This window comes from Falco rusticolus, chromosome 5 (assembly GCF_015220075.1).
Source record: "Falco rusticolus isolate bFalRus1 chromosome 5, bFalRus1.pri, whole genome shotgun sequence".
NCBI lineage: Eukaryota > Metazoa > Chordata > Aves > Falconiformes > Falconidae > Falco > Falco rusticolus.
The window spans coordinates 86128054-86142372 of NC_051191.1; the positions used below are offsets into that span (position 1 = coordinate 86128054).

Below are 14319 nucleotides of genomic sequence, written 5' to 3' on the forward strand. Positions count from 1 at the left end.
TTCTCACCCTCCACCGCTTAAATGCACAGTCTAACGTCGTCGCTTGAGTCCCACCCGGGGCTCTCTGCGTAGCCCCATGGCCCGGCACGGTTCCTACTGTATCACGCCTTTCCCAGAATCTTAGCCCCGCTGGAAAGCATTCAGCATCGAGAGGACCCATCTTTATGCTGATAACACTAAAATATAAAATAATGCCAACAGCTGGTGCTACAAATGGCTTTTAAAAACGATGTTCATTCACTAAAATTCCTCTTGCTACTTTTGACATGAAACACGCAGTCTCTAATTATTCTGATCAAGACGGTGAAATACAAAAACAAACTTTAATTGTGTTTAACAGATATTTAATCAGGACTCACTGAACTACAGATTAAAGCTGAAATTCATAAACCATAATTACCCAATTGTCGCAAGCTTTTTGGTCCACATTCTGCTTCCGTCTGGGCGTCTGGCACTTTGCCCCGAATTTCTTTTAGTGTCTTCTCAGTTTCATTGCTGTTCATGTTTTCCAGCAGAGATTTAGCACAGATTATAAAATATCTGTTCTTGGCAGATTAGTTGTTTTTTTCTTGCAAAGATTATATCCCACCTATCCCCATTCTGGGGCCAAATGAACAGGCGTACACCGTGGGTTATTTCTTGCCACCAGCTACCCTTTCCTCCTGCCAGGGTCCATGGTATTGACCTATCCACCTCAGGTTCCAATTCCCTGACCGTTGCCGTGCTACCAGAGCATCATCTGGATGCTGCTTTGTGTATGCCATCCGACATACCTACCATGAATTATTCCAACCTTTCTCCAGAGATAGAAGCTGGTGCAATATGGTTGCCTGGTTTGGTAGGAGCTTTTTTACGTGCTTGATGCCCTGTATTTATATTTAAGAAGACACAATGAAAGAAATACACTTCCCATGGGATGCAGAGAGTGGTGAGGTATATGCTAACCACCAGTTCCTCAGGGAATGAACTGCATGGGCTCAGACTGCCTCCTGAGAAAATTACAGATTGTCCTTTAGCACAAAGAGACTGACTGCGCCAGAGAAGCGTGGCTGTTGACAGCAGTTTTCTGGGGACCTTCAGATATTGTGTGCAGGTTACGTGGCTACTCTGAAGGCAAGGATTTCATTTAACATATATGGGAAAGTGGCATTGACATCCAGGATTTTTACAGTGATCCATGCTCCCAGGTATGCACAATCCAGTATGCTCTGCTAGACAGAGTTTTCTAAGTCCTGAAATTTTCATGCCTAGCTACACTACATTGTACTCCAGCAGAAAAGATACGAACCTCAAAGGTGAAAGCGCTATCCGTCAGGATGACAGATAATACAGGAGAGGTTAGAAAATGGTACTCTGCGAGGCTTTGTGAGACCTTATCTTTTGCTCCACAAAGATGTCTACACTACAGATCAAGTGCCTTTGACACAACTTTGCTTTTTATTTTCACTGTGGACTTCCAGGATTTGGGGAGGTGTAAGTGAAAGAAATGCTATCAAAAATTTTCAGAGAACTGACAGCCAGAAGGTAAAACTAGGAATACAGCAGCTCTGTTTTGCTGCCATCGTACAGCATTAGAGGTGGGTCCTGCACAAGGGCAATGCTGAACTTGCTGGGAACAGATGTGAGTTTAGTTGCATCTTGCTTATGTGCCTAAGTGATCTCACCACAAAAGTGCTCACATTGCCTGGAGAAGTCAAGAGCCTACAAACTCCTCCTGTTAGAAGATGACTCCTTGAAAAAAACATCCTTCGAAGTCTCCGCTGCAGAACCTCCCTCACCAAGAATCATTCTCAGACCTTGGAAGGGAAGGTTATGACGTGGCCTCTCAGACGCAGAACAAGCAGCTTACCAAGCTGCAGGTCAAGCTGGTGAGCAGCAGAGACACCTCACCCTACCACAAGGGTGAAGTTGGTTCCCATGTTGGCACCCGGCCGGCGCAGCCAGCCTTAACCCCTCCTAACTTTGGGACATGAGACGGGGTGGGGGGAGATACGGAAAAGCTGGCACTGTGGAAACACAGAAGCTCGTCTCTCTGCTGAAGACACAAAAAAAGAGTGACCTTGACTAAAAAACGAGATGGCCTTCCATGCCTACCTGCTGTTGCTTTTTCTCTTAAGAGCTGGAGTGTTCTTGAAGAACTCCGAGTCTGGGTGAAGATACATGGAACCACAAACTGAAGTTCTGCCCGAGGTATTTGTCCTTCATGGTCATTTAGGAAGTTCAAACAATTTCCTTTATTACCCTGACAAGAAGTATAAGAATACAAGCTAAACCTTCACCTATTTCCTTGGACCTGTTCTCAGCTAACGTGCAAAACATACATGCATTTTTTCTGCATCATTCAGACATTTTTCAGCATGAAAAATAGAATTTTATACATTTATTTCTTTCACGGTAGTTTTGCCTTGTCTTCACTTCCACTTATTTTGAAAAGCCAGGCAGTTCTACTCCCACTGAATCAGTCATGTACCTTCCTCATCGGCTCCTTTAGAGCAAGTCCTAAAGGAGCAGCAGTGTGCCACCTCGGCAGCCACTGTTGCACGTGTATGAATCTGCTTTTTTGTTTGTTTCACAAACCTTCTCTGAAGCTTTCGTGATTTGCCTGACTCGAAGGTCTCTGCAGGAACCCATATCTCGAACTTCAGAGCACTCAGATACCAGACTGGGAAGACTGAGAGACAAGGAGAAACGTGCTATTTCTTCTGTTTCCCTCTTTCTTTTCCTACAATAAGAGAGATTTGATTCTCTCTGTCAGCCACACAGTCCAAAGTCCAGTCACAGTTAGGTCTTTGCATCCTATGCAGAAGTCTGACAAGAACACACGCTATGGGATGGCGGATGGCTTGCTGCACAAGGCAGGCCAGGTTTCGCACAAATTGTTTTCCAGTTTGGCATAATTGTTTGTCCAAGGGTTTCAAGCTCTGTATTTAAACAGTGATAAAGGAATTGCTATCCAGTGTTAGTGTCATTCTTCATTCGGACTGTTCCTCTGAAAACAGCCTACAGCCTTTGAGATGCAAAATGTATCGTTTTAATCTAGTCAAGTTCCCTGCTTGCTACATCGCTAAATCTATTTACCAGATTCTTCTTGGTATAATCTGTCCCCAGACCTGAGGAAGCTCGGTGATTTTAAGTGTTTTAAGCTAATGATAATGGTTAGTGCTGAGAACAGATGTACCTGGCTGTGGTGTGATCTATTCTATTGGGCTGTTAGGAGCTGTGTATTCATATTGACTTAAGATTTTATGTCTATTTTCAAGGTGTGATGGCTGCATGGGGTGTAGTCTGGTTTTTTCCCCTGACATACGAGGTATCACCATATCCGTGTTTTTTGATACGTGGTGACTGCACAGAGAGAGAGAGAGATGGAGAACATCTGCATGTTTGTTTTTATGCCTTCCCAAGATTTTATATCTATTCTGGCTGTCCACTGGCAAGATTATGGGAAGCAGTGATGCATACCCGTATTCATACCAGACCATAACCCAGGAAACGGTTGCACAGATTAGATGTGCATGCAGAGAGTTTGATGACTATGCTAGGTATTGCAGAAGTTTACTTTCCCTGGTGTGAAGGCATCGTGCATGAGCGAATTCCCTGTAATTGGCGGCTGCACTGATAACATGCTAAGTCGACGCTGTTTTACTATTCTTCTCTATCCATAACACAATGGAGCGTAAAACTCTTCAGTCGTATCAATAAATGGTGCTTCACTTCCCTTCAGCACAATGAAGTGAAATTTCTGCTGAGAATTATTTTCCTGATCATACTGCAGGCTTGGTCTTGCCATTCACAAACATCTGCTATTGCCACCCTCTGGGGACAACACGCTATTTGGGCTGTGCTGCAGAGGAGGTCTTGTATCTTAAGGCCTCGCCTCAGTCCTCCAACACATAAGCAAACCCTTCCTACTTACGTGAACTCTACCACTGGTGTCCTGCCACCAGGAGTTACAGAACTAAATCCTTGCAGAACAAATGCAAACCTTAACTGGTCCATGTTACCGCAGTACAGCAGGAGACATGCCTACTGGAAATGAATGCAGCCTCCTTAAACGAATTTCATGCATGCAACCTCTTCCCTGTGAGAATTCAAAAAGCAGATGCAAATGAAAAACCGCACAAAGCTCCAGCAGAGACACCACCTCCACCCCAACTAAATGAATGGAACTTACAAAGGGAAGCTCCAAAAAGGCTAAAATCCAAGACCATTTACACAACTATAACCATGGACAAGTTGAGAAATATGCAAAACCAAGAGAAGGCACTAGATCTGAACAGAGACATGTAAATTGCTATCCTGATCTGAGAAGATTAACTGGAAGTGTCACAGTGCAGCTCTGGGCCAGCACATCACCAGTTCAAGTCCTGACCTATACTTTGAGCATGGAACTCACTTCTTGTGCTACAAGGCAGTGCAGTGATGTGCTGCAATGCTAGAAACACGAGGTTAAAAGGTTACATTCAGAAGCCTATTTTTCTCTGATGGTTTGGCCAACTTGACTAAAGCAGAGCCCAACTAAGTAACAGGCACTATAGGCTTAATTCTATAAGCTTCAGGTCTCTTAATCAAAGAATGACACGAGTATCACAAAATTAATTTTCATTTCAATACAAAGAATATACAACTCCGATGTAACTGATACATATTCTCTCCATTCCCTAAACGATGTTCCGGGCACTTTGTCTCTTTGGAAATGGAAATGCATTCTTATGAAAACACTACAGGTTAAATACCTAGGACATTGCTTCCTAAAGCAGATGACTTTGCTATGAAAGAAAGAATATATAAGATAAATTCTAATCTATTTCTGACCACTGAATTTCTGCCTACACATCAATTTCTCATTTTTTTATCCTTTTACCCCATTTTCTTCCTAAGTCCATCTACCACAGAAGTCAATTTGCCCTCCATAGCCCCTCAGAACATGTGCTATAAACACTATTACCTTTTCCCAAATCCATCTTTCCTGTCAGGATTTCATACAGTTGCATAGGAAAAAAGTCCTGGTATCTGATATTTAATAAGAATCTGAATGAGAATACACACAAAGTGCCTTAATTTTTTTCCCCTGGTACTAAGAAAGCAGTGAAGGCTGTTTGTCCACTGCTGTGTATCTGAAGCTGGGACCTCCATTTCTGCAGCTGGTACAGCCATTTCTCTTTTGCATTTTACATTCCAGCTAGTAAGGATCATTTTTTTAGCCTAGGAAGAAAACATTTTTGCTGGAAATCATGTCGGTGGAATCAGGGGTTCCTCAACAAAATAACAGATTTAAGTGACAGTAATCTAGGATCTTATACACTGGGACATGATACTGTATCAGCTATGCTTGCCTCACATTTTTAAGGCATGTTTCTCAGCTATGATGTTGAGAAATTCCTGTGACTTTGGTTTTAAATGCAAATCGCTGTAGAGAGAATTTAAACTGAAGTTCATGATGCAAAATACAACGTGAGAAGCTCACAAAATGCTTCCTTACCTTACATCACTCCAGTGACCCTACCCACCTCCCATTTGTCATCGTTACGTACACGCTACCTGTATGTACTAGACTGTGGCTCTGTGCAAGAAGCAACCTGGACTCAGCTAATGGTGCTTTTTAAACTTCAAGTAATAGTAGTGACAAGAAGCATCCCTGGAAATTGCAAAATTCATTACCATAACCTCCCAGGCTAGGCAAGGAGAACAGTGGATTCCAAAATGATTAGACATTTATACAGATATTGAGAATATATGAGAACCCCCCCTAAAGTTTCCAACACAAATCAACCACTTGGGTCATTCTGGCATCGATCATTGCTGGGCTGCTTGCTCCTTTCTCTGGTGTCTATATCCTAAGCGGCTGTGACGGACAGGGTGTAAGGCTGGGGAAAGGGCACGGAGCCACCAGCCAGCAGCAGCAGTACGACTCAGCGCGAGCGCAGCACTGCTGTCCGCCCTACACCCGCACAAGCGGTGGTCTTTGGCCAAGGGTCCTCCTCCATCCCTGCTGCCGGCTGCACCCTGTGGCACCTCCTGCCACACAGGCATGGCAGGACCACCACTCGGAGGGGTGGCACGGGGGCATTTTGGGTTGGACAGCACCTAAGGGGACGTGTGGGGGCAGTGGGAGAGGAGCAGACAAGGAGGTGAGGGGGCTGCCAAATGACAAGAGGCCTCAAGGTAAAATCAAAAGACAGAGGCACCCTGCTACGCCTCCCAGCACAGATCCCCTGCAACAGCAGCGGTGTCACCAGCGTAGACCGGCAGAGAACCGAGACCCCCTCACCCCAGTGACCACAGCCCACAGGGGAGGATTGATGAGCACAACGTGCAACAGGGACGACAGAAAGACACAAGACAGACCAATGTTTTCTACTCCAAAGCCTCTTAACATAAGAAAAAGCAAATATTTCTCAAAATTTCTTTAAACATCATTAGCCATGAGTTCCCATCAGCAGGTAAGGAGGCCAGAACCGTGCTCACACTGACAGGGGCCAGCAGCAAGGCTGGCATCCCTGCCAGCTGAGCTGGGACCCGGTCACCAACGACAAATAAGCGCCGTGTGGCACGTGAGGTGTACCACGGCTTGCCAGATACCCCAACGGCTGCCTTTTCCCCCGGCTGGGAAGGACTTGTGCCAACTACCACAGCGATGGCAACTCACGGCCCAGAACACTGACCCCAGGGAAGGGTGCAGGGGCCGGGGGGAGATGCCAATACGCTCGCAGTGTAGGACGGGGAGGATGATGCTATCCTGTTCAGCAAACAGTAATCATTTCTGTAACCAGAAAGGAAACGGGAAGATGGGAAAAACCTATTTTGACATGACGCAGAGAGGAAAGCATTCATTAATTTCTAGTAACAGTCTTCATTCTTGTAGCAATCTTTATAAACTGAACAGAGGAGGTATCGCTTGTAATTTGTCAGCTCTACACTTCTGAAAACACTTCTCATGAGGAAGAGGGAAAAAAATCCCTAATTATTAAAAACAACCCCTGACTATGCCTTCAGGTTTTGGTCTGAATCCGGTATCTGCAACAGAAACCTTTCAACAGAAGGCAGCAAGGACTTCTCAGGGAAAAGCTACAGGATCAGACCTCACATTCCCAGTAAAAAGTGGCCTTTTGCACCCACCCCACCCCCCCTCCAATCTCATTATTCCCAAAAGATACAAAGAAAATACAAGATTGTTGGGATTTCTATAAGAAGATTTGGCAGGTTTTTCATATTTGTTTAGACTGTAAGATATAATTTGAATTTGGGGCTTGCCTCTCTCTCTCACTAAGAAGAAGAATGAGTTATTTGTTCTCTGAATAAGTATTTGTTATTAGTGGATCAGACATGGATAAGGTATATTATTACAACCATGTTTGTTAGGTATGATTTACATTGTTTGCTGCATATCATCTTAGGCTGTCTTTAATTTTGTTATACTTTAGGGGGTTTTTGTTTGGTTTTATGCATTTAGTCACAGTTGGTTGTGTTTTGAACTTTGAAAAAAATTAATACAAAGGAAATTAAAAAAAGAAAAAGAAAATATTTTCAAAATGATGTGGAAATCAAATCTATCCCTCAGTAATTTGATTTGTAGGAAATGGAGAGCAAAGCATTACAAAGCATTACAAACAGAATGCCTTGAAGTGCATCATAATTACTTACATGTGCAAATACATTGTCTAGGTTTAGGCATTCAGTTAATAATAGTCATAATAATTCTATGCCCTTACACAGGGTCTTTTATCCAAGCTTCTCCAGGTTTGCATAAGCAATCATTAACTAATGCTTGGGTACCCGTAAGTACCCTGCTGCTCACAAGGATGGAGAAATAGGGGCAAAAGCTCTCCAAGGTCAAGGACAAATTATGATTTGGTGTCAAGGCAGGAGAGAACTGCAGATGATGGTTTTCTCACTACAGACGGATCAGAGATGCAGAAATTTGCAGCTGATCCTACATTTCTACAACTTCATGGCTCTGTAAGAAATAAGGCATGCAACAAATGTGCATCTGAGATCTTTGATTCCACAAAGTTTAAAGGCTGAAAATGGACATAAATCAGAACCATGGTAAACCTTTGGTGGAACTCTGGTATATATAAAAATAGACCAGTATTTTGTATCAAAGCACAAAGACTGACAAATTTGCCTTCTTTGGAACTCTTTACCAGTGCGAATGGCTCTCATTTGAGGCTCCACAAATGTTTTTCAGACCACGTATCCTTCGTGGAAATTTGGGATGAATGCCAAAGGAATGTGGAAAAAGGTACCCTGGAAAGTTCAGGTATTACAGAAAGTCCCAAACACCCATTTCATGCTTACAGATTAGTCCTACGTCGATCTCTTAAGTTTCTAAGTACCTGAAACTCGTAACAAAACTCTGAGCACAGCATATTACCCAAAAGCTTTTACACAGCTCCTGCTAGGGAAGAAATGCTGGATCTTCTACTCTTCTACTCTTACTTCCATGCCACTTCCTAACTGCACACCTGCATTGCTTGCTCTCCCAAGCCAAGAGAGGGACCCTTGCTTTCTACAGTCCAGGCCCTTTGCTCCTTCCTGGCCAAAACTCTATCCTTAATTTACTAGAATACATGTTTTCACGCTTCACTAGATGACCGAAACCCGAGACCGCCAAATTATTTTTGCTGTTTCATTTAGCCGTGCAATAATGCTAATGCTTTAAACTACTACCTGCTGAAACAGCAGTAAGTGCTGCACTGCAGTTACTGACCCATGCAGGTATACAACTGCCTGTTCGAAGGATTTGACATTAACACATCCCATTTTCGTTTAGCCTACATTTCCGTGCTGCACGTAGCGGTGACAAGAAAGCGTTTCTCTATACATTTCCATTACCTGTTAGACTTTACACTAATAAAAACACTGGATATTATTTATTTGTCTGGCTGACTGACAAAGCCAGGCATCAAAGCTTCATTCCGGTGTCACATACTTCAACGCTCTAATCTTTCAGAACTTGTAAAGCAATCTCTTACGGCGCTTTGTGGGCTGTGAGATCACCCTGACAAACTGCGATAATGTTGGCAATCTCCGAATGGGTGTTCATTTGCAATCTTACTACAGAGGAATTGCTACATTTCCAAATTTGAGGGCTTGACATAATCTGTCTCCACAAAGCTATCAGGGTCTGTCATAAGGCTGTCTGTGACCCAGGGATTTTATGGGGTTAATATCTATCCCCAGTGCAACTTCACTGTAAGCAGTGGAATTACCTAGTGTATGACTCTATCTATTTGCTTGCTTTCTCCTTAGTCCAAATACCCCTTGTTTGTCTTATTTTTTCTTTAAGTGCAAACAGCACCTTGTAATAACATCTGAGTCAGGTAGGGGAGATTGCCTCTGCAAATCATGACCAGTTTCTTACAGTTCATGCCAAACCCTCTGCTCTCCTCATCACACTTAGCGACTGAGAAACAATGCAAATGTCAGGTCAAGCTACAAAGCTATTACCATCATCTCTTCCCTTCCGTATGCTCCCAGGACTGGCAGTCTCTGGGCTGCGGTCCACAGGATATCCGCAATTATGGCCCAGATTGAGGGAGGGGTAGAAAAAATGATGGTACTCTGCCAAGTATGTCAGAACCTGAACTTGATCCATTTTAAAATTGAAGCTGGGGACTGTGGGACAGCACCGTGTTCTCTATAATCCCTCTAAAGAAAGGAAAATAATATACCATCTCAAAAAAAAAAAAAAAAAGTCAGAGTTAGTGCAGACCTAACATAAATAACTATTTTATATTTGCTTCTGAACCTTAATCTTTAACTAAAGAAATATGCTGTCTTGACGTAGACAGAAGATTTTTTTTAAATGCCGTAAGACTGTTAAGCACCTCAAGAAAAAGTGACAGAGAGTCAGGCTTCATCATATTTATGAGGGCCACAGAACTGCTAGTGAAGTGATTTAATTTTGAAATTACTTAGGAGTCCTTTAGAAAAGCCGGGAACACAGGATGGAAATAGGAAACTAAAAAAAGTGCATCTAGTGCTTCAAAATAAGTTCGCTGCACAACACCCTTTCCCTGCTATCATCCCCTGAGGCGAATTTACCAGCTCGGCAGCTCCTGGCAGTTAAGGAAAGATCCTCCCCAAATGCAGCTCAGGGTGTGGGAGAGCCGCTGGGACCCGGCCACCGACGGGGCAAAAAGCCGCTGCCAGGGCACAGGCGCTCCACGTCAGCACAGCGCTGCAGCACAAGCTTAACTTGAAGCACTGGCTGGGATATTCTGCTGAACTAATGCTGGGATGTTTTCCTCCATTTAGTAAGTTTTTACAAAAGAAGTTCCCTTCCTTGGATTATTCCATCTAGTCAAAACAAAAATCGTTAAAGAAGCATGTACTTTGCTTTGTCCTCATTTAAGCAACTTTCTGCATTTCGCTCTCTGGAAAAGGAAACTCAGTGTCACTATTCAACCTCAGGAGTAAGCACCTAGCTGCAATGCTACTGGAAAATTTTGGAATCCAAATAAATTCCAAACTTGTATTTTGGCCCAAAATTACAGTGAGCTTGCTCCTGCTTTCGTTATTAACAAAACGCCTACTGCTTTTACCAGGAGCGGCAATTATCCTTCGTGGCTCTTTAATCCTTCAGGAAAGTGTGTGCAGCCTTGGAAGCCGAGGGTAAACGTTTGAATGTGTGTATTACCTTCCTGGAGTCAGTAGGTTGCGGGGATACAAAAAAAAAGGCTGCATGAAAATATAGGACAAAGATCCGTGGGCTTCAAGGGGTTAAACAGCTTCACTAACACGAAGGCTGCAGATGGGACAGTCCTGAACGCAGCAATGAAATGGTACGTGCTTTTCCTTCCTACAGCTCCCGTCTGGAGAGCTAATGTTTTTATTTTACAGTAAGCTGAGAACTGGTGAGCAGACTTGTATATTAGTTATTATTTGACCCTTTTCTACATAAATCTGTTTCTGAAGAAGAAAAAGTCAACAGAAAGAGCCCTACCTCTCAGCTAGCACCATTCAGAAGCTTTTTGCTAACCACAGCTAAATTACAATAATGTTTCTCCTTTCTCATTTATATTTTTTAGTATTTTTAATAATGACAATAAGTCACTATGCACCCAAAATTTTCTGGAAAATAAAACACACCGAACTATTCACGGGTAGATCACTATTTATAGAGTGAAAGAACACAGAGAAACATATTAAATTTACCATAAACAAGGGGGTTCTTACCATGACAGCAACTTTTAATGTAATTCATTTGTCATATAAATTATGTCCTTGGGGATATCCCGTAAAATTAATTAGGTCAGAGAGAGAAGGAAAACAAATAGAAAACTTTGCAAACCTCCAGGAAACAATAGGCTTTAAACATAGCAGTATCAGCAACCTCACTGTGAAGTTCTTCCCTCCTCTTCCTCTATTCTTTCCAGGAGACCAAGATCATCAGATTGAGAATCGTCTTGGCCCACCAAAATCAAGGAAAACACATAGATTCAAATGCACAACTTTTCTGAAATTGAAGATTTTGCAAGTAGCTCTGTCCTTCCAAAATACAAACTCCCTGGAAGAATTCTGAAATGTAATTTAGTAAGACATTCATTGTGTCTATGTGGCTTTTAAACACAAAGCTACAATTGCAAAATCTGGGCATGATACATCCATCACGCAACACAGAAAAGCAAAGGGGAGGAGGGCAGAAGAAAACAATAAGAATTTTAGAGAAATTTTAATACTGGCCAAACTCGTCCTCAGATCAAAACTCTGCAGCTTTGCCTGTTCATGAGCTTCTCTAGAGTTCAGGCAAAAAGGAATTTGCCCATGTACTTTTCCTGTACCACTCTGGCTTTTTTTCGTGCAAGAAAGAAGACTCAGCTTTTTTCCACTCTTCTCAACACAGCTCACCAAATTGGAAGTGTTGATACACATGTACAAAATCCAACACATTTTCTGATCCCGTTCGGAACACAGATCAAATTCTGCTCTTCCTGATGCCTCTGCCACCTTCCAGTGTAGACTTGAGTACAAAGGGGAGAACAGGAAGACAACAAGATGCAGGGGAGTAACGGAGTTGATGGCGCTTGATTATTAACGACATTAACAGACTGCACTAATGGGTTACTCCACAGTAAAAATTTCTTCTGGATCATGTGAGGGCATGAGATCATATTTCTGCCAGCCCTTATATATGTTAATGTTAGCAGCACGGAACAAAAGATAGCAGATAAGGCATGGAACTTGCTGGTAAAAGTCAACACATCAAAATATATTTTAAAAACTGCATCAGAAGAATGAATTTATAATGGATCCATGCTTTGCATTTTGAGGTGACAGAGTTCTCGGTCTGGTAGAAAGTTCCCAAAGCTCAATTTACTACATTGTCAAAATATAGCCTGAGGGGACAATCTGACTTACAGCATCTTTATGACTGGTGATGAAAGAACCTCGCTTGGCTTTTAGTTCCCAAGTTTGGCTCAAGAAAGTGCAGTAGAGAGCAGAACATCTTTTATTTTATGCTGGGAGTTCACAGTGTTCCTCTTCAGCACAGAATTAGGTTTTACTGTATGGAATTCTCACACACAGCTCGCTGATGGCTTAGAATTCACACCTTCAGATTTTGGGGATATACTTCACACATTGTTACTGCTACTAAAGATACAGATTACAGCGTCCTCATGTCATTGTAGCATCTGTAATGGAAATCTTTAGAAGATTTGGGAAAAAACTGTGTCTTTTACCAGGCCACAGCATGTCTTATTCAGCCTTGGAAAGGCTTCAGAGTGCAGTAACCACATTAATTGGACATTATATGGGCAGCCAAGTATAGCTCAGTTACTGTGCAGCTTTTACTGTTCCTTGTCATGTTGTTTCAAAATACTTTTTGCGTTTTAACCAGTCATATATACATATGAAAGCACTGTACAACACTGGACAATGCTACAGATCCACAGGAAATCATTGTTTCACAAACATCAAGCAGTCCGCACAAACATCAATAGCGTGGCCCAAATCTGTTCTGAATTATGCTCATGCAAGTCCATGGAAGTCAACTAGTACCACTAACAGGAAAGAACAGATAAGGGCATGTAAAAATATAAAATATGGGTCTACTGTACAGCTATCCATGGGCCAAAGCCGGCCAGCCTGCCATCACTTACGCTCTCCTCCTTTCCCAGCGTGGCTTTACAGGAAATAAGAAAAATACCTGGGATTTCTAGTTCTCTCATGCACTGGAGGACACATGCCCAAGAACATATGGACTTAAATGTGTCAGCATCCTACATCACTCTTATTTCGAGAATGTTATTAATTTTTGTGGGTGGAGTCCAAAATTTTAATGCCATATTAGCACACGGTGGCTGTGTCTGTAATGCACATGTCACAGGAAGCATATGTTTAGCAGTTCAAGAACAGCATTTTAACTTGATTTCAAGTGATTTTTCTGAATTGTAATACTCTCAAAAGATTAAGTATTGATGTACTAGTGGGGTGTTTTGCAACTTTTATCTTCACGGTTTTATCCGTCCACCTCAATTCTGACCTCCAGGATATTATGCTATTGCAGATACGGCCTCTCCACACACAGCTGTTTCAACAAATCTCATTTTGCTCTATAATGCACAGCATGGGACTTCAGGATTGGTATTTTCAATGCTGAACCAAGTTATATGAGTGATGTGTGCTACTCTAGGCAAAAAGCAAGGCTAGGATCAGAAAGTTATTTGCCCTACTCTACCTAAATGTCAATCCAAAACTTCTCAAATTAATTAGCCTCTTTACCAAACATGCAGGTACAGGCAGATACTGTGGGTATCAGCCATGCAGCCGCTCCAGCTGGATACAGTGAGAAATGTATTGCCAAGGGCTTTTCGGCTATGAATCAACAGGTGGTTTGGCACCAAGATTTCTACCTGTTTGTGGTTTTCAGCTTTGATTTCAAGACAGAAAATGAGATTATACCTTTCAATGCTGCATCTCAAGCAGGCTGTACGGAGAGCAAGGTTTCATTCCAACCAAATCTCTCTCTCTCTTGCAAAGTTGAGGAAAACTGCCAACCACTGCTGCTCTTGTCGTCAACACGCAACGTAGATGTTAGGGAAAGGCAAAGTAAAGGGAGAGGAGAGAAAGGAAAAGAAAAATATAAGTTTTACATAAACAACAAACTGTATATAATGACTACATCTGAGGACAACAAAATAAAGTGTGCTGGCTTCAGTATAAGGAGACAAGTAAAACAAAACCTTGGAACAGCTTAATCTAAGAGGGTTTTTTAGTTTATTGGATATCGAGAGGTTTTGTTTAACTTTAGTTCCAAGAAATACAATACTTTGAAAACATATGATACATTTAGAGAGACAAAAGAAACAA

General features: G+C 42.3%; 1 protein-coding gene across 1 annotated transcript in view; it reads right to left on the reverse strand.

The window, feature by feature from the left end:
* The window catches only part of ZBTB20 (zinc finger and BTB domain containing 20), a 168715-nt gene extending 154683 nt beyond the window's left edge, over positions 1 to 14032 (reverse strand). The window contains exon 1 of the mRNA XM_037389534.1: positions 13912 to 14032. The gene's annotated coding sequence lies outside the window, so the exon portion shown is untranslated. The remainder of the gene's footprint in view (positions 1 to 13911) is intronic.
* Between the last annotated feature and the right edge of the window lie 287 nt (positions 14033 to 14319).